Here is a 24,640-nt window from a genome sequence, read left to right as displayed (position 1 = left end):
TTTATTTTCGGTATCAACTAGGGTTGCCATATTCCCAAAAGTGAAAATAAAAAGTGAACCTTTTTTTGGCAAAGTTGTTGAGCTTGAGACATGGAGGGGAGGGGAAAGGAAAACTGGGGCAACCGTGGGTCAAATCAGAAACTGGGACGGCTTCTGTAATTCCAGGACCATCCCTGGAAAATCAGGACACTTGGAGAGGATGTCAAAGGCCCAGTTCCACCCTTGTGCAAGATGGGCCTCTTGATGGGATGGTATCTGCAGTTTGCCATCTCCTGCAGAACACAATGATCAGTTCAGTATGTAGTGGGGGTGACATGATATTTTAGGTATTGCGGTCTCAAGATGTGTAGGGCTTATACACAAGAAGCTTCAGCTTAGTTCAATAGGTCCTCTGTTGTTAGCTTAGCTCTTTCATCTAACCTATAAAAGTGTAGCCTTTTAATCTAAATGGGGGAGAGGGATTAAAGCAGGTGTTTTCTAAAAGACATAGCTTGAAAAAAACCGTTTATTTCACATTTGGGCTGGTGACGAAACTATGTTATGAACATCTTTCTATGCAAAAAATATATATCTTTCTAATAGATTTTAACTGAAATAATGTTGAAATAGGAGTAGACACAAGGCCTCTGATTCACACTAGCATTATTCATTGTTGAAATTACTGCACAGCAAAACAAGCTTTTTTAAACGAAGAAAGGAAAAGGGCTGAATTATTTATGCACCTCTCCGGTCCTGATTCGTCAGGTCTCTGCTAGAAATCATTCTTAGTCCATTTTATATGGCTGCCACTATGAAATGGCAGGAAGCGAAAGGAAAGATTCATATATGAATGTATCCCACTCAATATTTTATCACTTGATGACTTCTCACTTGATGACTTGACACTAGAACCTATTTCCAGCTACTTTGCACTTGAAAAACCAGAGATCTGATACTTTACAGACCCAAATGCCCCAATTAGTCTAACAAGCAACCCTTGGCTGAAGTGCAGACCCAAAATTTAATAATTGTGGAGTGGAGTGTAAATATATGTTTACTTGGAAGCAAGTGTCACTGTGCTCATTGGGGCTTACTCTCTAGTAAGGACTGCAGCTTTAAGCACTTTTAACCCTGGCCTATTATGGTCATTGCTTTGTTCCAGAGACGTTTTTCTCCTCAAAATTTCAAACCTGATGCTAGGGTCTCTACCCTTCTTTATCATCAATTTTTGTTTTAATTATCCTTAGGTGTAAACAAACAAGATATAAATGCTCATTATCAGGAAAATGGGAACAATAATCTGGACAATAGACAATATATTATCTACATATATAATAAAAAAATTGCCACACTGAAATGGCCATCCATTAGAGGCCACATTTTGAAAATACATTAAGGAACAAATTATCTGGAAAGGCGGGGGGGGGGGAGAGGATTAATTACCACTCCACATCTCAGAGAGTGTTTTTCCATTAGCCACAATTAGTACACTAAGGCTAAATTAAAATTATGCCCCATTTTGCACTTATTGCAAAGAAGCATTAAAGAAAGAAAAGAACAACAGCAAAGGGATGAAGTGGGGGGAAAACAAACCCTAAGCAGAGTAATTAATATATTGGTATTTCTGAATCACCTCAGAGCTAATCAGTCATTGAGTCTTTTTAATTGTGTTTATTTAACTAATTCATATTAGGTGTGAATCCCGGGACAATGCGTTGACTTTGTTGAAGCCATTGGGAGAAAACCTGGTAACAAAAGATCTTCGGGTTTTACCCTGGCTGGAAATAAAAAATATTGGCGATCATTTCTCACTAGCAATATTGAGATACAACCTACAACAAAGTCGGCAGAAGACGCGTCCAGAGTAAAGGAATTTTGTCACTGACCACATAAATAATAGTTCAGTCCACCTGGAGCAAAAGGCAAGGTTTAATTTTCAGCTCAGAGCCAATCTCCACTTGACTAGCATTGAATCTAGCCATACTCTGAATGCAGTTCACAAAAGGTTAATGTTCAGTGCTCGCAGCAGTGTACGGAGAAGGAAAGTATCTCCTACAACATGGGTGGGGATTGTTAAAGAGTGTAAAAGGTAAAGGGACCCCTGGCCATTAGGTCCAGTCGTGGCTGACTCTGGGGTTGCGGCGCTCATCTCGCTTTATTGGCCGAGGGAGCCAGTGTACAGCTTCCGGGTCATGTGGCCAGCATGACTAAGCCACTTCTGGCGAACCAGAGCAGCGCACAGAAACACCGTTTACCTTCCTGCTGGAGCGGTACCTATTTATCTACTTGCACTTTGATGTGCTTTCGAACTGCTAGGTTGGCAGGAGCAGGGACTGAGCAACGGGAGCTCACCCCGTCGCGGGGATTCGAACTGCCGACCTTGTGATCGGCAAGTCCTAGGCTCTGTGGTTTAACCCACAGCACTACCTGCTAAAGAGTGAGTCAGCAGTAAAACACACATGATCTTCACAGATCGCAAAGAGCACAGCATCTCATCCTGGGTAGGTCTTGCTCCATGAATCAGTTGCTGAGACTGAAAGTCCCCACCTCCCTCCTCTCCAGGACTTTTTCTAAGCAATCAGAGTCTGTGCCTGCATGAAGCCTGTTGCTGCTCCGCCCATTTCAGTCCTCTTCTGGATCTGAGAGACAGGGTGAGGGAGCTTGCCACAGCAAGAGTGGAAGGCTCCCATGATTCTTCATCAGCCTGACTCATCTACGCCCCATGGCCTCCCTCCTCCCGCTTGCCTGTTTCAGCTTCTGCCTGTGATTCTGCATTTCTCTCTGCCACAGACTCTTCCAGCTCACTAAGTGCTGTTACCTCTTCACCTTCTGACACCTCCTGTTCCCAGTCTTCTCCCTCTTGTCCCTGTGACCAGTCATCGTTGTCCCACCACCACTCCCTGGGCTTGGAGCCTTCTTCCTTTAGTGGTTCCCCAGCTGGTACCTCCCTCCACTCCTCTGTATCCAGCAGGGATGTTATTGGACTCCAACTCTCATCAGTCCCAGCCACCATGGGCAGTGGTCAAGAACAGGAGTCAGCAAACTTTTTCAGCAGAGGCCGGTTCACTGTCCCTTAGACCTTGTGGGGGGCTGGACTATATTTTTTTGGGGGGGATACGAGCGAATTCCTATGGCCCACAAATAACCCAAAGATGCATTTTAAATAAAAACACACATTCTACTCATGTAAAAACACACTGATTCCCAGACTGTCTGCGAGCCAGGTTTAGAAGGCGATTGGGCCGGATCCAGCCCCCGGGCCTTAGGTTGCCTACCCATGGTCAGGAATGAAGGGTGGTATAATCAGCAGCAACAGGAGAGCCACAGGTTCCCCACCCTTGTCTTACAGGTATAGCTTAACACTCCACTTTCTTTCAAATCCACTAACTATTCCCCTCCTAGTTTTGGCCAGGGAAAGGACAACCCTCTTTCATCTTTCACCAGCTTTTAGATACCATGACGATGGTAGCCTCTTGGACCAGTTCTGTGAGTTGGAAGTGGGGAATATAGTGTTGCAGTGGTTTGGCTCCTTCCTAATTAGCAAAAATGTCTGAAAATTTCTGCACCCCATATTACATTACTCTTTTTTAAAAAAAAGTTTTTTTTTTTCATTCACATACTCCGTGGTGTTCTTGTAAGGCACTTTGTGAAGGTTTCAGCCTTGGAAAGTAGGATAAAATATCTAGATAAAATAAATATTACACAAAACACCTGTGTGATCAAAGGTAGCATATGTTATTTCTCATTTGCAAGTCAACACAGCCATAGGAACAATCCTAATGCTTTTTGTGCTAGCATATAAATGTATTGGGTGTGTCATTTCAACAGCTACATCAAAGACAATGAATACCAGACTATAACATTGCACCAGTGTTGTAGGGAGTAGCATAGGTGCAAATATTTAAAGGTAGAACGCTGAATAAAAAAATGGATTTCACCATCTCCCATATTTACCGTGCAGACTTCTCACTAGAGCAGAGTTTCTTACAACTTTGACTTAGGGGTACGCTCCACAGTCACAAACATGTTGCCTGTATTTTGACTACAAGCTCCCAGAACAAGAGACAAAGATTCTTCTTTCAACTTCGGAACAGAATAGTCCAATTAATATTGCCTCTGCATCCTGTCTTCTCTCCCCCCCCCCCCATCCCCATCATTCAGGGATTTCTGGGCAACAGTTGTTCTTCAGGATCTCCCTCCCAGGTCATTTGTAGTTTACACAACAAACAAGGATATTCAAGGATCATCTGGGATGATGTCTCTGCCAAGATGTTTGTGGTGGCGCACAGTGTGGTGGATTCTTTCAAGATGGCGGCTTAATTTTTCAAGGCCGTTCTGCTTTGGAATCACTGTAACAAATAAAGAAAAAAAGAAACAAAACCAGATTTTTCCATGCTAAGTTATGAAGTGTGTGTGTGTGTGTGTGTGTGTGTGTGTACACACACATATACATATGAGATTAAAAATGGTGAGGCCCCTAGGGAGTGAATTTTTGATTTGAAGGTTAAGCCAATATTAGTGAAATAAAATAAAATAAAGTCAAGTGAATCAAATGGCCCAGAGCATCACTACCACAGTCAATTCCAAGGCTGTTTTGGTTACAAAATGAGCAACCGACTAATTGTGTAAATGCTGTTAATTAGCTGTGCAGAGCCCCTAACCGGGCTTTCCCCTGTAACTAATAAGAAATCAATTAGCTAATGAAGTGGCCATTAAATGCTATGCTAATCTTTGCTGGGGTATTTTTAATGTTTCTCCTTTTTTCCCTTTTCTTTATGATCCTTCCTAATTGCCACTGCCATACGGAGCTCACAGCTTTCAGCATGTCTAATGAAACATCATTATATCATAACTGGCATTCTTGGAAGAGTTAGTGGCAAATCTGCTTCCCAATTATTTTTAATTGCCAGACATACTCATAACTGGGCCTTTTACCAATCGGTTCAGAGCCATGCACTGTCATGTAATATACACAAAGATAGTGTTTGCCTTCCTGTGAATATAAAGGCTGGCTGTACTATTGGCCACAGCCAAGAATGTGTACTGCAAGCAACCCAAACAAGAAACAGAAGCAATTGCCTTTTCACTGCTTTTGATTGGAGGCTGCAGAGACTAGACACACTGCCTTCACACTGTAGAAAGAGCCAGACAAATCTCAACCTGCAAATGTCACTACATAGCACCAGCTATTCTAAACAGCAACCTTTTGCAAATGAGCAATGTTAACTTTTGCATATGGGTGCTGGCAGCAGGGGGGGGGGAGATCCGGCATCCTGGCAACACTGTGGGCTTCATTCTCAGAAAATGATCTGTCTCAAGCATCTCGGTCCCTTTACCTTTTCCTTTGCTCTCCTCTCTTCCCAAAAGCCCATCAAACCCTACCCCTATTCTTGATTCTTGCATGTGCTTTTGTGTGTGGGTGTGTCTGTTTCTTAAGCTGTTTTGTGTATGTCTTCCCTAAATTCAAGCAATTCTTATTTAGACATCAGAGCCATTGACTCTAGCGGGGGGGGGCTTATTCCCAGAAAAACGGGTATCAGTTTGCAGCTCCAGGCTTAGGCAATGTTAGATTTGAACTGGGGAAGAACTGGATTCAGGTTTTCTTACTCAGTTATTCTCACTTGATCCTAGTTTCCCCATGTGTAAAAGAGGGGAATAATCAAGATGAACTTCACATTTCTTTGCATGCTCAGAAGTGTAAAATGTTAGATACATCATATCTTTTTCCCCTCTTATATCTGCATTAATTTTAAAGAGATGCATCATTTATGCATAATTGCATAGTTTTCCATGATTACCCCTCTATAACTGAAGCTCAGTATGAAGGAAGAAATAGGGGCAACATGGAACCCTGTGATTATGAAATGCTATAAAATCCACCCGTAGCTAATATCCGCCTTTCGACTGACTAATACTATCTGATAATGAAATCACATATAATCTAAATGAAGTACTGTAAATATACTTGTGCTGAAGTAGATCCAGTCATGGCAGGATTAAAGTTGGTGTGTCTCCCCCCCCCCCCAGCACCCACCCGCCACCCGCAATGTCTCTTTCTATTCAGTAGACTAGTACACAGGACATCTGTGCACAACATACGTGTGTGTGTGTGTGTGTGTGTGTGTGTGTGTGTGTGTGTGTTCTTTTAAAGAATGTTTTCAAAAGAGCTTCTGTTTTGGACGAAATGCAAATTGAATTGGTTAATTCTGCACCCCTGTTTTCAGCAAATCTGCCACCAGCAGCTGCCACTGTTTCAGATGTCAGGAGGATGCAGATACGCTCTGACATTTTGTTCATTAAATAAACAAACCAGGTTCATGGTAACCACATTAGGTAGAAAGCCCCATCAATTCTCGTACATTTTGTTCACGCAATGGGACGTGACAATGGTTCCTTAGCTTCGTAAGCGCTGTATTGAAGAACAAAAGGGAGGGGGGGAGGAAACATACACTATGTGGCAACTGCGACAATGCTTAGCATACAATCCTGGAAGCTGATTTGGATTAATGAGACGTATAACTTTTTTGCCCAAGGCTACTTATAATAAATATGGCTACAAATGTGGCTACTAGGGGGAAGCAGCCATTGTCGTTCATCCCACACATACCCAAGACTTTTATCTTGTTTATCTGGCTGGACTGAGGCTATGTCCAGTACTGTAGAATGAGAATTCACAGAGGAAGTATATTCATACTTTTAAAAAACCAACAATAGCTTGCAATGCAGTATTCATTATCCTGCTAATGTTGTAACTAAGTTACAGGGTAAGACTTAAAAATCAGAAAAAAGATGTTTGCTTTTTTTCTACAATCTAGAAAAATTGCATATACGAGCCGTCCAAAATTCCGTAGGCACAATCCACATTGTATTGAAGTTAATGACAAAGATCCTATTGACTTTGATGGAACTGGGTGGCACCACAACCCCTAAATTATTATCACAGCATTAATGACCCCATGCAAAATATGTATACTCAGAAGCATAGGATTCATCCTATGGGACTTACTGTCAAGTAAGAATGCTTAGGACTGTGATCTTTTGCTACAATGCTATGCATTACTACTCAGAAATCAGCCTCAAGGAATCCAGTGCAATTTACATCCAAGTTCATACGCACTGGAATGGGTTGTTAAGATTGTGATTCAAAAAAAAACTTTAAGTGAAATCTATAAAAGTTGTTCCAGATGGTGAAGATTAAAGGGACAAAGTGCTTCACAACCTTGGCTATAGCTCTGCAGAGTGAACTGTTGCTATATTCCCATTTTACAGACTAGTATTCTAAGGTCAGTGACCTGATGGCGGAAGTGGATTTTGAACTCTTTTAGGTTCAGCGACAAGTCTACTCCTCCTTGGAAGCTGCTGTGTTGAGGAGCAACGCGTCTGGAACATTGACTTTGCTTTTTAATCAAACTCAACCCATTCAGCCCATTTTTAATTTTATACCAAATGCCACAGCTACATGGATGTTTAGAAATCAAGTTGTGGAGGGCTCATAGGTCAGTGGCAGAGCACATGTGATGACAGAGAAGGCCCAAGGTTCATCCCAATAGGACTGGAAATGTCCTGTGCTGAAAACCCTGGAGAACTGCTGTTGGTCAGTGTTGACAACACTGAACTAGATAGACCAATGGTCTGATTTGGTATATGGTAACTTCCAGTGTTTCTATGTAAATGCCAGATGGCACTCCAAGGGAGACTTTATTCTCTACTGATCTTTTTTTTTGGGGGGGGGGGAGAGAGAGATGGCCCATTGTGAACAAACTATTGAACATCTTCTGCTCATCTTCCCTCGGATACCTTGAAGGTTAAGCAGGAACAATTTCCTAATCCATTGGCTGTGTACTGTTGGTTATATGAATGGTTACCTGAAGGCATGTGCAGAAGAGCTCTAAGTTCAGAGGTCAGTGGCATTGTTTTTAGTTCTTCCAATCCCAGTCTCAGGCCTCTTGTGCATTCAAGTGGCATGGGCATAGCCAGGATTTTTGTTAGGGGGGGTGGGCAGCCAAAGTTGTTGAGAGGGAGGGCTTTGCAATAATATTTGTGGATCCCCTGTGCACCCCCTGGCTACACCCATGGGTACAGGAGGTGGGGAGGAAATGAAGCAACAAGCAGCCTTTCGTGTGAATAACTCCAAATCCTTAACTAGTTTGGAGTGAGGCATCACTTATTTTTATTTTGGGACTGCTCTTTTGTGCAAGCATGGTAGGTCACAAAAAGTATACATGCACATGTAAACATATACCCATGGATCTCAGCTTTCCTGGTTTGGAGGAACACACACACACACACACACACAAACACACACACACACATACACAGGGCTGCTGTTTTGTGCAAATCTGGCAGACTGAGAAACTTGTATTTAAAAAAAAGAAATTAAAGGTGTGTGCTTACAGGTAAACAGATACCAGTGTCGAGTAGGAACAGCCTGGAGTGTGCAGTGAGTGCAGTTAATGGCTCCTCAGGATAGAAATCCTGAGTCAACAAAATTCACCTCTTCCAGGTTCCACTTGGGAATAGGTGAGGTTGCTTTCTGGGGGATTTTTTTTCCCCACGGACATGCACATTTATAACTGGTTGACTGTAGCATCAACTGAAGACTTGCATAGGTCACATGCAAGTGAATGATCACTGACCAAAAAAAATCACATTGTTTGGCATCAAACCCAACGCAGACAAGTTTGAACATTCAAGTGAGAGTAGCTTGTTTGAATAAGCCTTGCTTCCTGCATTCACACCCAGGTGGTGCTACCATACCATGGCAGTGGAGCTGCAGAAGCTCCTGTCCACCACACTGAAAGTCTCCAGTGAGAACCAAGCCCTTGGCATGACCTCACAGAGGTATGGCTTGTTCTCCAAGGACCTTCTGGCGGTTTCCTCACTGCAAGAAGTAAAGTTTCAGGGAACCAGGCAGAGGGCCTTCTCAGTAGTGGTGAGATCCGCCCTGTGGATCACCCTCCCCTCAGATATCCTGTGGAACACCATCATATATTAAGGAAATAAACAACTATCTGAAGACAGCCCTGTGTAGGGAAGTCATTAATGTTTGATATTTAATTGTGTTTTTGATGTTTTGTCGGGAGACAACATTATTAGTGAAGTACTCCAAGTGAAAATCTATTTTTTAAGAAGAAAATAAGTCAAACTATCAACGATTAAATATGGGGGTTCTTGCTAGAGAGTAGGATAACAAACTGCAAAATACACCTATTGAATGAAAATTTAAGGTATGTGATCAAATTATTTTAGCCCAGAGCATAAAAATACAGCCAACAGAGGTCTTAGAAATAATACACAAAATCATAGGCATTACCACAGAACACTAGTTCTTGGAATAATGTATAGCTTTCTTTTACTTTAGCTGCATTCAGCCAGCTAATTGGGATTAAATATTGCTGAACAGCTCAGTCTAAAAGCGTCTGATATGTAACCTTGGGCTGCTGAGAGAAATGAGTTCTGATCCCCTATAAATACCATGGAATAGGATTATATCTTGCCATAATCTTACAGCACCATGTTATAATTTATGGAGCAGAAAATAAAACCTCCAGGGAGGGCCCTAAATCCACACCACCTGTCCTTTTGCTAATATTCCAGTGAGGTTTTAAATGATCAGACGCGGAATAAACCCCTGACACCACCTGCAGGGTGTTTCAAATGGATCCGTGTGCAGGTGCCAAGGAGCCAAAACTATTAGAGCTGTCAATCAATTAAAGGATATTTAGTGGATTAATCATCTTCTTGTTACTAAATGAATCAATTGCCTAATAAATATAAATACATTTGCATGTCGCCTAGACCTCAACATAGGTGTCCTTTTCAGAGATTGTAGGGAATGTGTGATTACCCTTAAACAAAAAAACAAAAAAACAAAAAAAAAAACAGCTTATGCAGATTTTGAGTAAGGGAAACTGCAGTTTCGTTTTCATTTCCTATTGCCTCAGCCCAGCAGAATAGCCTCAAAATGCAGACATGGTTTGCTCTTAACGTTCAGATCCCCAAGTTAAGAAATGCCCCCATCAACTTATGCTTTAGGGAGGAAATCTATTGATTTAAACCGATAAAAGGCTTAAGAATGAAGCTACTTGCACCGCTTTGCCTCTTGCACAGTGGAACAGTATTCCATTCTTATAATGCAACACCAGCAGAATTTTGTAAACACTAGAGAGAAAATGCAATACAGGTAAGCCTGCCAATTGCTCCCAGCATGTAAGGTAACCAGGATCATGAAAGACACCTTTTTGCCGATGTTCTCTTTCATTGAAGATTAAGCCCCCATTTGTTTTCAGGCATTTGATGTATCATTCCTAATGATCCTCTAGACTCAGAACCAAAGTTGTCTTCCTGACAGCAAGTGCCAAGAGTGATTACACACACCATGCCAGAGATCCTCACCTCGATCCAGCTTTTTCCTGGAATCCAATCATTGTCAAGATAGACAGGGGGCTAGGCTGCCAACAGCCAAGGGCGTCACAGCCAAACCATCCTTTCACTTAAGATAACTACAGAGGCAGTCATAAATAAGGAAAATCCATTTCCCAGTAACAAAAACTGACAAACAAAGATGGCATGTTTACATAATTAGGTTTTATTTCCCCCCTGCTCATCTTTGTTCTGTGATGACTTTATAGTGCATATTCTAAATAACATGGGATTGTCTGTTAATCAGTGTGTAAGACAGAGCACGTGCGCACGCACGCACACACGTGTGTGACTACTTCTGTTGTATAAACAATTCATTAAAAGTTAATTAAAAGGTGAAGTTCAAAATGCAGTTTCCTTTAGCTAATCCTCCTAAGACAGCTCAGTATGGCAGAAACATACCTATTGGGCTGTTATTAGAAAACAAAAGGGCAAATTGTCTAATTAAGAGGTTGGTGTTTACAACAGAGAGGTTTTCTGGCTGGCAAGACGGAATTCAAATTAATTTGTCTCCAGTTTAGTTTCCCTCTGCCTCAATTGCTCATAAGGAAAATCGGGACATTCCCCAATGAGACATTGTCAAATGCCAGAAATCTCTTGTTGCCTGAATAATCTGAAGGCTTACACTTTCTTAAGCACCCGTTCGTGAAATCTCCTAGTCATTCAAGAGGTCTTTATTTGTTCCCATATTCAGAGTGGCTTTAACATGGGAAACAACACTGGCATCATTCACGCATGAAAGCTTGATATTTGAGTTTTAATATGCAATTTAATACTCTCATTCTGTGGCTTTGGTCAAGTAATTATCCATACCCTCCAACATTTCTCCAACGAAAATAGGGATGTATTATATAACAACAACAACAACAACAACAACAACAACAACAACAACAACAACAACAACAACAACAATTTTATTATTTAGACCCTGCCCATCAGACTGGGTTGCCCCAGCCACTCTAGGCAACTTTCAACATATATAAAAACATAATAAAACATTAACCATTAAAAAACTTCCCTCTAGAGGGGCTGCCTTCAGATGTCTTCTAAAGGCTGTATAGTTACTTATCTCCTTGGCTTGGGGGTTGCATAATTCCATACCCTCCAATGAAAATAGGGATGTCCTACCATTCCCTCCAACATTTATCCAATGAAAACAGGGATGACTTAAGGAAATCAAATCAGAAACTGGGACAGCTTCTGTAAATCTGCGACTGTCCCTGGATAATAGGGAAACTTTGAGGATCTGAATTATCTTTCAGCTACAGAATAAGGAGAAATCAAGTAATGATAATAAAACACAGTGCAGAATAAAGGTAAAAGTTGCATTATTGCTTCACCTACTCTCTGTCGTGTGGCCCCTGGAAGGTTTTGTAGATACAATTGTGTCCTTTTGTCTGAATAAGGATCCTCACCCCTGCCTTAAAGCAAAAAATGTTGTGAAAAGATTTCAATTCATGCATGCAGACCATATAAAAAGGACAGGTAGACAAAAATCACAGGTTATAATTTCATATTGTTATTATAAGCAATTTGGGGTGCAATAAGAAACCACATGTTTGTCTTTGAATAGGAGAACAGGCCTAGGAGAAGATCTGTGTGGTTTTCACCAAATTTGCTGTGCCAGGAGACAAACCTAAAAAAGTAAACTAAGTGGGGCTTCTATTTTGCTCATATGTCCAGCCTTTGCCTGTAGATATATCGTCAATAGAAATGGCAAGCTGACCCCGTTGTTTTCTTAATGTTTCTCTTTTTATATTTCAATTCCTCTTGCTTTGTGGCATCTAGAACTACAAGCCATTTGTAACCACACCCCAAAACCCAACTCCTGTTTCAACCCAAGGTCATAGAGGCACAAAAATTCCTCTTCCATAGTTTAAATGTTGGTCGTACATTGGGATGAACCGGAAATTGTGTGGTTGGAAAATATGTGCTTGCACCATAAATATGCGCATACTGACCCCGCCGTACCAGGTATGGAGGCTGAGAGAGAGAGACAATCTGTCTACAGATCTAGCCTGACAAAACAACTCAAACCCCCTTTCTCATGTTTTGAATGCCCTGAATTTATGGTTTGTTCCTATAGCTAATAATAAAATATAACAAAGAGCCAAAATAGTTTTCTGGGCATGCTGATGTTGAATGGTTGTGTTGTGTTTGTGGGCTACACTGCTCTGTTTGCTTTCCAAGTCATTGCTATGTTGTTTTACTCGTGAATAGCCTCCATCACTTGTCAGAATATTGGTGCCACAAATCATGAGGATAATGAGTGGCATTCTTAAATGTCTTTGCGCTTATTCATTTTCTCAGTGCACGGTTCTATGCAATTCATTTAGTTTACATTTGCCAAAGAGAAAAAAAAATTAAGCCTACAGCTATAGATACAACTTGTCGAGAAAACATGTAATGCATAAAGTAAATAAATCTCTGCCCACAGAAAACTGATGTGTTGAGGAGAAGGCTAATCTAGCGCCCTTCTTTCTGAAATGGCTTTTTTTTCATGTGCAGGGAATTGTTTTATACAGTGGTACCTCGGGTTAAGTACTTAATTCGTTCCGGAGGTCTGTACTTAACCTGTAACTGTTCTTAACCTGAAGCACCACTTTAGCTAATGGGGCCTCCTGCTTCTGCCGCGCCGCTGGAGCCCGATTTCTGTTCTTAACCTGAAGCACTATTTCTGGGTTAGTGGAGTCTGTAACCTGAAGCCTATGTAACCTGAAACGTATGTAACCTGAGCTACCACTGTATAGAGAAGCACTACAGAGGCAAGTCCAAAGCATTTGTATTAACATACAAAGCCCTAAAAACAGCTTAGGATCTTGATACTCCAAAAAGCATATTTTAACCTTAAAGACCTGCTCATACTTTAAGGCAGGGGTTGTCAAGCTTTCTAAACCATTGGGTCCATTTCAGATTTTGAGAGAGTGTTGGAGGCACCAGTCACAAAAGACTCTCATGGGAAACATGGAATGACACAACATGGTTGTCATGGAGGGGTGACTTAAAACAAAATGAGAGAGAGAGAGAGAGTGCATTCATGGTGACATTTCCCCCATAATTGTATTTCCATACTACAAAAGGCTTATCCTGTAGCATAGGTGCCAATCATAGGGGGCCCCGGGGGCTCGGCACCCACAGCGCAGGCTCCGATGTAACTTCCAGTTTCAGAGGCCTGACACAACCTCCAAGGCGATGTTGGAGGCCCTGAGACTTCTGGTACAAATTTCACCCTGCCATACATTTGTTGGGTGTAAGAACTAAGTTCTTCCCCACTGCCAATCCAATACCAAAGCCTAGGCTGGCCATGTTTTAAAAAAATAAGCCAGGCTGGCTTCCTGATGAAGCACTCGCCTGGAGAGATGGACCATTAGAAAGAGCACAAAGGAATGAGCCAGGCAGCCCCAAACTTGGCCCTCCAGATGTTTTGGGACTACAACTCCCATCACCCCTAGCTAACAAGACCAGTGGTCAGGGATGATGGGAATTGTAGTCCCAAAACATCTGGAGGGCCGAGTTTGGGGGTGCCTGCTCTAGGCCCAAAGGAAAATGGAGAAAGCCCCTCCCTGAGGTAAGAGCTAGGACTTAGCTATAGAGCTGCAAATAAAATGTTTTAAGTGTGTTTTAAGTGCAATATACAATGTGACACTAGATGGAGATGGTGAGCCTTATGGAAAATCCAATGTATTTTTTTAAAAAGCTCTTTAAAAGAAGAATTTTCAGAACAGTTTTTATATGTGTATAGATTCAACCATAGTTAGCAGAGACCAAAGGCCAGAGTTTCAGGAGGGAGGGGCAGAATTGCAGTGTGCAATAAAGTAGGCCAAAGATAAAATATTTGTGTTTTTTGCAAGCAGTTTGGCAAGAAGGAAATGGGATGCAAATAGTGTTGGATTTATGTATAGGCTAAGTAGGCTGGAGCCTAGGGTCTCTAAATATAGGGGGCCTCACCAGCCTGCCCGCTCCCCAGCAGGCAACTTCCCCTCTCCCAAAATTGCAAACCCAAGACTTTATGCAAGGGCAGCGTAACTCAGGCCCAGCAACTATGAGACTCAGCGCTAGCCAATGAGGCCCAATTTGAAGACAGGGGGCCCAACTTTAGAGGGGGTTGTAGGGCCCCTACAAAGTCTGCAAAATCTTAGAGATATAAATAAAATCCATCTAGATTGCCCTGATGTGGGGGGGGGCCCTTAGGAGCGGCCCACGGGGCCCAATTTGGCCCAATTGCTCTAATTGCCTTAAGGGCAGCCCTGATGAGGCTGTGCAGGGGTTGGACTGACAAGCCTGCATCTTCTAGCTCCCTGGTGTCACTATTCAGAGTACAGACTCAAGGACTTGTTATGGAAATAAAGGAGGGGCACTTATTGGAAATCAGTTTTGTCACCTTCGCCCCTCCAAACCCCACGGCAATGAGCCCAGCCACCTTTTATTCACAGTCGCATAAGCACTACACTACAGCATGGCCATAAACCTGTATGTTCAACTGCTGAAATACACACCCAATATGTAGCAATGGAGATTTATGTTACTGCTTTATGAATGAACACTATGTTTTCTGAATGGACTCTGTATTTGGTGAATTACCTAAGAGCCACCAATAGGGAGCTCTAGAATCTGACAACTAACCAATTGGCTACTACCAAACAGCAACTCCTATTGCTGAAAGCAGGTAACCAGCAGGAAAAGCTTCAGCTCAGCCTTTGCACTGTTGACTGAATACCCCCTGCTGTGCAGATAATGGAGAAAGCTCGTAAATTGTATCCCTTCTGGCGTCCTTGCCAACTCTATTACGCTGATGTAAACCCTGGTGCACCAGAAGCACAGAATAGCAGCAAATAAAATCCGCTCATACGTCAGCAACTGATAAGACTTGTCAACCAGTTCTTCCAAAGTCTTCCTAAATTATAAAGCTCCAAAATACAGGCCAAAAGAGGGCAGGTTTTATTTTACTTACTCATTTGGGAATATTTGGAAGAAAATTAATCTATCTCCCTCTGCCTACCTTCGAATGTCTTCTACCTAGTATAAAAGACCTAGTATAGTTAAAAATAAAATGCACATTTTGCCAGCGGTTCCTTTACCGACTTCCAGCTCTTTTAAAACTTTTATTTGTTATTTTAACAAACAACAGGGTATCTTCTCCTTCAGTGCATAGGGCTTTACATGCAAAACTCCCTGTGCATTGAGGTGATAATATCCTCCTTAATTAGAAGCTGTTTAATGCTCTTGATTTAGCTTTTTTAATAGAAGAGTTACAAGCAGTCTGGCTGTGAGCAAAGCAGTATTAAAATCCCAGGCCAGGATAATGGTAAGTAGCTTTTTATTTGCTAAACTGACTACAACATTCCTTTTCTAGAACGAGTTTGCTTTATGCTCCAACAATCAGCCTATCAGTAAGGCCTGAGCCTAGGGTAGGTAGGGAGGCAGGCAGTTGTTGAGAACTGTTTGGTGATTTTGCAAGCTTTTGACAGATAGGAGGAAAAAATTAAAATATGTAAGGGTGTCAAATCCATTCTTGTAATAAAGTTCAGCAACTATTCTATAGACCAGCATAACTTCAATGAGCCTCAGAAGGCCATCTGCCAAAGACATTAAATGCACATCTGAGTTGTTCACAAAGCAAAAACTACCTGGCTTTCCACCATAAGGTGAATTTTTAAAAAATAAAGATTGGAAATCTAACATACACACCCCTTCTTTCTTTTTTTATAGATTCACCCACAGGCATTTCAAGCAAAGCAAATAAATCAGCTGGCTAGTTTATATGTAAGAGAAACTGAAGGAAATTCTCTCCCTGTTTCCATGGTTATCATGAAGTATCAGCCTCGTGAATTACCCAAGTCAGTGAACTATAGATTAAAAGGCGCTTAACCACTCTCTGCCTTGCTTTCTCTGCTTAAAATATTGTTTCATGCTCTCGTTTCCCCTAAGCAGTAGGAAGTTTCAGGGCAGCATTCAGAAACAGTTCCCTTTGGAAGAATGGGAGTGCTAGGGAGTTGCATGGTATTCTGTATAATGTTTGTTGATTTTCAGAGACGGGGGCTGAGCAGACAGTGAGCAAGCAGGCATTGGCAGGCAAGGCATCCCCAACACATTTGAAGCTTCAAGGTTTCTTTTGCCAGGCAGTTGTGAAAACCTAGAAGTGTTGTTTTTTTTAAAAGAAAGAAAAAGAAAAACCTAGGACAAAGTCCATACTGATCTTTTCCAGTGGTGGTGTAGTGAAGCAGGAACTGGGGGGGTGGGGGTGGAGTGCAATGCTGGAACTTTTTAAAGGAGTGATAGTCATCTTCTAGAGTGCAAGTCAAGTTCCAAGTCCTTGCTTTGGCAGGTGAATGAGTGATAAGGAGCCTTTCATGCTTTGCTGCTGTTTGGTGACAAATCTGGTGAGAATGAGGAAATTGTTTAAGGAGAGGCTAGTTAGCGCTCCCCTTTTCTTTGATGGGGTTTCTGCTTCGTGCCTGTAATTTCACTGGCAATATTTCCTTGCAAGATTGTTCTCCTTTCCAATTAAGAATTAAAGTTTGCATTTCAGCTGGCTGAAGAACTTTTGTGAAAGCTCAGTGTGTGTTTACAAGCTGAACTTACATTGTCAGAAATAAGCACCAGTGAATTACATGGAGTTTATTCCTAGGAAATGATGCATAAAATTAGGGTGTCCATATTTCAAGAAGTGAAAATATGGACACCAAATTTTTGCCAAAAATTCAACACATGGGCTGCCATATGCCCCAGGTTTTCCCAGACATTTGAACCGGTTTCTGAGAATTTCGCCTAGACGCAATTTTCAATGGATGAATTCCAGCTATGTTCGGGAAATTCTAGACGTATGGCAGCCCTAATAGAATCAATGCATAAAATTGTAGTCATTACATATAAGTCTTCAGGGTTAATTCCAACATGACAACTACCATAACACCCTTTGCCAGCTCACAACTCTATAAAAGTTAACTAATTGAGAATTATGCTATTTACTGTTGCACCTTGGAAGGATATCCATATAGGTATATCTTTATAGATATATTATGCACATTTTGCAAAAGCATTTCCCCTAACAGAATTCATTTTTGTCTGTTCATTTCACTGGTATACTCCTTTTTATGCACACTTTACCCTAGTATATGCATTTTTGCGCACATTACTTAACTGGAGAACTGCCTTGCAAAATTCTGGGAATTATGCGCTTTGAAGGATGGCTGTGTTTCAGTTTATGTATTGTTTGTGAAAATGCAAATTTGGTAGGTTTGAAATGAATCAAATTTGCCACCTACCCCCTATTTTTAATGTTTCTGCACCATATCTAGCATTCTTGCTTCTGTGGGAGCGGAGACATGCTGCTAATACACTAACAGGTGTATGAGCAAAATTATTTTTTCAAGGGTTTCGCCTTGCTGGCATTCCCAGTGTTGGCCTAAGCACCCTGTTCTCCCTCCAGTTCTTTCAGGGCTTGCTTCTTTAATAACCAAGCTCTCAGTAAACTTGCTATCCATCACAGCAACCCTTAGAATTTGGCAGTTACAAGATGGATGGTATTCCACGGTTGAAAGGGAGCGCTGGCAATCTTTGCCATGGGTATTAATAAAAATCAAGATATGAAACTGCAAGCACTCACGCACACATGTGTACTTAAATGGGTTTGCATGCTGGCGAAGCCTTAGCTCTGACAATCTGGATGTTGTACATTCATGAAATATGTACGGCACACCTGAGTACATAGGGCATCACAGATGTCAGGGGGAAGCGATGCCTTGAAAACAGTGTACTTTAGAAAACGCAGCACTTCCCTGTCTTCTTGAAAGAAACTTTCCTCCTCCTTCTCGCTGCCACCCCACCCTGTTATTCTTTCCCCCTCTTGCAGGTTAAAATGAACTGTCAGAGCCTAGATAAAGATACAAACAGGATTGCATACTTTACCAAGGCTGGAGCGACTGGTAGACTTTGATCTAATTCTATTTGCTGCTTTATGATGCATGGAGCTGTCAGATAAAGAGGTGTTCAAAAAAAAAAAAATCTGCCTGAGCTGTCAGCCCTGACAAGCCCTGTGATGGATTACAGAGAAAACAAAAGGGTTATCACCTTAACCACAAACATTTATATCTTTTTTTTCATAAGGGTGCCTCAATCAACTTGTAGTTATGAGGGCGCAGGTTGTTGTGAAGCCTGTAGGAAAACAGATCCGGTGACACATGTTGAAACAGCATTTAAAAAGTACAACACACCTACATTGGTGCTAATATGATGCTGACATGGTGCAGTCATGCTTACTCAGATCAGAGGGGAGCACCCTATAGTTTTCCACAAGGAGGAGACTTTCTCGGGATAAAATGGTTCCGTTTTCAGCCTGTTCCTGTCTTGTCAAAGGTAAATAAGAGAAGGGCAGCATGTTAACTATGATCGTAAGACAGCTGAATATGATAGAAAATTCACTGCAGAAGAAGAAGAAGAAGAAGAAGAAGAAGAAGAAGAAGAAGAAGAAGAAGAAGAAGAAGAAGAAGAAGAAGAAGAAGAGGAGGAGGAGGAGGAGGAGGAGGAGGAGGAGGAGGAGGAGGAAGAGTTTGTTTTGATGCTGCAAAAGCTGTTCAAGGCAAGAAGGGCATTTGTTGTTCCACACCCCTAACAGAAAAGTAACTAAGCTACTATTCTCGTTTTCCCAAAGGTATCAGTCATTGAGAAATGGTGGCTGCATCCAATAAATTTGACAAGACCAGGATGACTGCATTCGCAAAAACCACTTATTCTTTTCTTATTTGACTTAACTGGGATTAAATTGCAATTTCAGGCATTCATGTTGCACTTACTAAAGACACTTCTGCATGGCAATTTGTTCTTCTTTTTTTGGAGAGACCAAGCCCAGCATGCAGCAATTCCCATCCTTCCACTTGGAAGCACAGCAAATGGCAGGGGTACCTGCCTTAGCATGAAGGAAGTTGCATTGTGATGAACAACTCCCAAGCAAAGCTGAACTGTTCTCTGCTGGCTCTGCCTCCTCTACTTCCAGCTTAGCATTCAGGAGTCCATGAAGTCCCAATGTGGAGATGCTCAAATGTACATAGGGTGTCCACCTCACAGTTTAGAACACCTCCACCAGTGTGGTGCAGTGGTTACAGTGTTGGACTCGGATCTGGGAGACCAGGGTTCAAATCCCCGCTCAGCCATGAAGCTCCCTGGGTGGCCCTGGCCCTGTCACTCACTCTCAGCCTAACCTCAAAGGGCTGTTGTAAGGATAAAATAGAATGGAGGGGGTGGAGGGGAGAACCATGTATGCCACTTGGAGTGCCTTGGAAGAAAGTTGGCATGTAAATATAATAAATGTTTATGCAGTCATTTATGCTGAGTTAAACACAAGCATAAGCTTATACACCTTTTCCTTTAAATATGTGCATAATGGCTTTTAAGGTCCATTATGCCATCCCCACTTCCATATCTCCTGAGTGATGTCCCTTTTAAGCTGGAATAGAGGAGACACCGGTAAAGGTGGACATGGGTGGCGCTGTGATCTAAACCACCGAGCTTCTTGGGCTTGCCGATCAGAAGTTCGATGGTTCGAATGTGCACGACGAGGTGAGCTCCCGTTTCTCTGTCCCAGCTTCTGCCAACCTAGCAGTTCAAAAGCATGCCAGTGCAGGTAGGTAAATAGGTACCGCTGCGGCGGGAAGGTAAATGGCATTTCTGTGCACTCTGGTTTCCGTCGCAGGGTTCCGTTGTGACAGAAGTGGTTTAGTCATGCTGGCCACATGACCCGGAAAGCTGTCTGTGGACAAACGGCGGCTCCCTCAGCCTGAAAGCAAAATGAGCTGGACTTAACCATCTAGGGGTCATTTACCTTTACCTTTTAGATGAGGCACCAAGGAAACCATCCATATCCATAATTTCATTACATAACAGTTTGAGAGCCCCTCTTACAGCTGGCTATATGTTAAGAATATCAAAATTTGATCAGGACCTTCTCCATATTTCATAATTAAAGTGACAAATGTGTCTCATTTAGAAATGTTGATAAAAGGCAGTGGGGAGCAGCCTCTTGCAACCTCGTTACCCCTTCCTCATATGAAAGTATTTGACTCTGGAAATCCCTCCCCAGAGTAGTTAGACCTTGATGTCCTTCTGCAGGCCCCATAGGCTTTGGGGGAATTGACTGCTTTTAATGAAAGGGCTGGTGCCATGCTGTTTTTATTGCAATTACCTATATGTTTTAAACATATTTTTAAAAATACGTACATAGTTTTAATTCTATTAAGGTTTAATTGTTTTTTAATGATTGCTTTTTCTATGTTTTTAGCAATTCTTGTTTTTATTTGTAAGCTACCTTGTGTTCCTTCAGGCGAAAAGGTGTTTATAGATGATGATGATGATAGCATTATGTTTTCAATTACTGTATTATTATGTAATTTCCAAATACGTCTACTTTTGGATTTCCTCAGGTTAAAATGTAGGTGTTAACAGTGTGAGAATAGAGCTCACTTGTGATCTATAAAACCCCTTATTCTCATAATTGTGCAGTTGATTTGATTTCCAGATTTTTCAAGAAATTAACTCATTGTCTGATTTCTCAAGGCTGCTTCCAACTGGACTTTAATATTTGTGCATTCCATAACATTTTAGAGTACACAACCCAATTCCTTGCCGCTTATTGAATTACACCCTAGTACACTATTCAACTTGGAAAACCCAAATCTCTCTTTATTTTGTTCGAGATTGTGGCTGTTTTCAGACATATAATTTATTACAATAACAAATCTTGGCGTATTGTGATGGAACAAGCCTAGTCAAGCCTCAGGTTTACACTGTCCTTTGATGCAGCCACAAGGGGGAGCTTGTAAGCTTTTGCCTCTGGTTTTTATTATTGTTGTTTATTAGTTTCCGTGTGCTGCTCTGGTGCCGGTTCGTCAGAGCAGCTTCGTCACGCTGGCCACGTGACCTGGAAGTGTCTGCAGACAGCGCTGGCTCCCGGCCTGTAGAGTAAGATGAGCGCACAACCCTAGAGTCTGTCAAGACTGGCCCGTACGGGCAGGGGTACCTTTACCTTTATTAGTTTATTCATTAGTTTTCTCTTCTATCCTTCCTCCTGCAGGAGCACAGCCCACACCAGACACACAATACAATAATAATAAAATAATAAGTACAACTGTTTGATACAACTGTATCAAAACTCAAGGCTATGAATCTGAATGCTCATCAGATACAGTGAAACCTGAGCAGATGGATTCCTCACTCCAGCTATGTACCAAAGACCTGGATAAAGAAATGCACAATCCTTTGACTTTTATAAGTTGTCGGTTGCAGGGGCAACTAAACTGCCCTGGAAAGGGAAGTCAAATGGAGTGCCGCCACAGAGAATGCCCATAGTGCAGTGTGTCACTCTAACCCTAAACTCTGGTTTGTTGGAACAATCCAACTTCATAACAGCTTCATGACATGACTTGAAGTTGATTTCTTTCAGATAAACCATAGTTAAGATGGAAGTGGCTTTCCTTTTTTCCTCCTATTGACAACAATGGGAGGGATTAACTATGGCAACCCCAGAGCCATTCCTGTGAGTGTGTCAGAGAAATGAAGGCACCTTGGAGGAAACACCCACCCCTTGTTCCCTCAGTCCACCAGCAGAACGTCGCTGGTGGAAAATCTGTGATGGCGAGCGTGTGTGTAGATGTCATGCCAGCGTTATACACCTCTCTCTGCTAAAGGAGCAGCACCCAATGATGCTTCCTATGGCTCACTCAGGTAGCTTCATTATTTTGTTTATTAAATGAATATACTGTCCATCCTAGGACCTCAGAGAGTGTCAAGGTTTCAGGGAATCCTATCCCTCCCCCAGTGGCTGCCAAGAAGCAGATAACCAAAAAGAGTTCTTACCACTTAATTTATTCAGTATTCACAGAGAGAGACGAAGGAACGCTGTCTGTATTAAATAATGGTGTTGTTCCAAGTAAAGCCCAACCCCCTCCGTCTCCCTTATTCTACGTCATCCCTGTGCCGGCTGATCTGAGCTTTCTGTTTTACCACTCTCAATGCCTGCCTGGTCCTGAGAGAGGGGGGCTCAGGAATGCTCTCCACAGAAACTGTCAGCTGTCTCTCCCCCAGTGCTTCTTCTCCCTGCTATTCTTTATCCAATATTTCCCAGGTTTTCCCCTCTGGAGCCTCTGAACTATGTCCTTCTGCAAACCACTGTTCTAAATCTATACTGTCCTCTTGTTCGTGGCAAGGTCCAGGAGAAGGGGGGGGGGTGGCCCCACCATTCCTCCTCAGTCCAGTCCCTGACAGAGAGGTTTACAATATAAAAACACATACACACCAGTTTTCCAGTGAGGTTTGGGTTGCATCCTCAAACTCTTGTCAGTTTCAAAAGCAGTTTGCCACATGGCATGAGGGTTTGCTGCTGGGGGGGGGGGGTACCATTCACCATCATCTTATAAGTATGCAGGTCTGTGGATCCTGGCTGTGTGGAGAAGAGAATGTGACAAGCACCAGTGTTCAGAGTAACAAGCCAGATGGGAAATGGCAAACATCAAAACAAGAAAAATCTCAGAGGGTTGTGTTTGTTTTTCAGTGCACCTATGTAAATCCAGTGTAATGACTGCTACCGCTGGACAAAACTGACCTCTATAAATGTCTAACTGAAAAAAACAAAACAACAACAAATCCTCAAGTGTGAGAAATTGAGATATGATGAAGAGGAATATGGAAATTCAAATATTACAGTAGAGAAGCCCCCAGAGTTCCTAATGTTCTCAATAAATCACATCCCAATTGAGACAAAATCAATTGTCAAATAAACTCCACATTTCTTATTGAATAATGATTGATTAAAATGAAGGAAAAAAGTTGTTAAGCAAATTGCTCATAAATAAAGACCAAATCCCTTTTAACCCACTTTTGTGGTCTAAGATCGAACTTGTCTCCGGCAAAAGATTGATGATGAGTTGTTGCAGCAGTGAGGTAAACATTGTTTTTGTGCTCGCCTCTGCCAGTGTTACATTTATGACATACCTTAGCAAACTCTCTCTGTGGGAGTGTGCATGCACACACACATAAACATTCACAAACTGTATGATGTCCAGCCCTGTGCTTCCAACCAAGGCAACCAATAAAACTCCTTTTCAAATCATCATTATCATTTATTTATATGCCACGCATCTGACTGGGTTGCCCTAGTCACTCTGGGCAGCTTCCAACAAATTAAAACATCCAACATGGCAAAACATCAAATATTTAAAAACTTCCTTATACAGGGCTGCCTTCTGATGTCTTCTAAAAGTCAGGTAGTTGTTTATCTGTTCCAAAATATTGTTTGAAAAGTTGAAAGGCAAGTAGATTTGGGTGGACTATTATTAGCATGCATGGAGTCTTTACTTGAAGACTAATACAAACATCACATTAACAGACAAGAAGTACTTATGCTGTGCTACATGCACCCAACACCTCGTTTTAACCAGGTTGCTTCTCCTGCCTGTGAGCTATTAGCATGCCAGGTAGCCTAAGTAGCCAGTGAGAGAGCATGATAACATGGCATGCTCATCATTTGAAGGCTGAGTTTAAATGAAATGTTGCAATGTACGCATTATCAGCTTAATAGCTGACACATGGTCCCAGGAGGCCAGGTCCTTGTGAGCTGACTGAGGGCTCATCCAGGCTTCTGGAAAAGAAGAAGAAGAAGAGTTTGGATTTGATATCCTGCTTTATCACTACCTAAAGGAGTCCCAAAGCGGCTAACATTCTCCTTTCCCTTCCTCCCCCACAACAAACACTCTGTGAGGTGAGTGGGGCTGAAAGACTTCAGAGAAGTGTGACTAGCCCAAGGTCACCAAGCAGCTGCATGTGGAGGAGCGGAGACGCGAACCCGGTTCCCCAGATTACGAGACTACCGCTCTTAACCACTACACCACACTGGCTTGGACCTGTGCATAGAACTGCTCAGATCCCTGCTTTCTAGGAACAGGGCAAGCCGAAGTGTAGGCAAGTCTTCAAAGGTGTGACCTGGGTTGAGGAAATAGTTTTTGCTCTGTGCAGGCTCCTGGGCCTTATTAAGAATAAAGTTTGATTTGCCATTAACTCGCCTGGTAGTGAGTTCATACATAAAGAGTAGAAGGCAATACACATACAACAACCACATGGTTAAATTATTCTTTCCTCACCCGAGTCACATTTAAATTGGGCCTCCCAGGCCACAACACAGTGGGATTTCAGTTAGCTAGAGCGTAGACTGATGTGAAGCATATGATATTACTTATAGATGCATGAAAGCAAT

Source organism: Podarcis bocagei (assembly GCF_964188305.1).
Source record: "Podarcis bocagei genome assembly, chromosome: 6".
NCBI classification, from domain to species: Eukaryota; Metazoa; Chordata; class Lepidosauria; order Squamata; family Lacertidae; genus Podarcis; species Podarcis bocagei.
The sequence above is the reverse complement of the archived record's forward strand: the minus strand, read 5'-3'. Positions refer to the sequence as shown.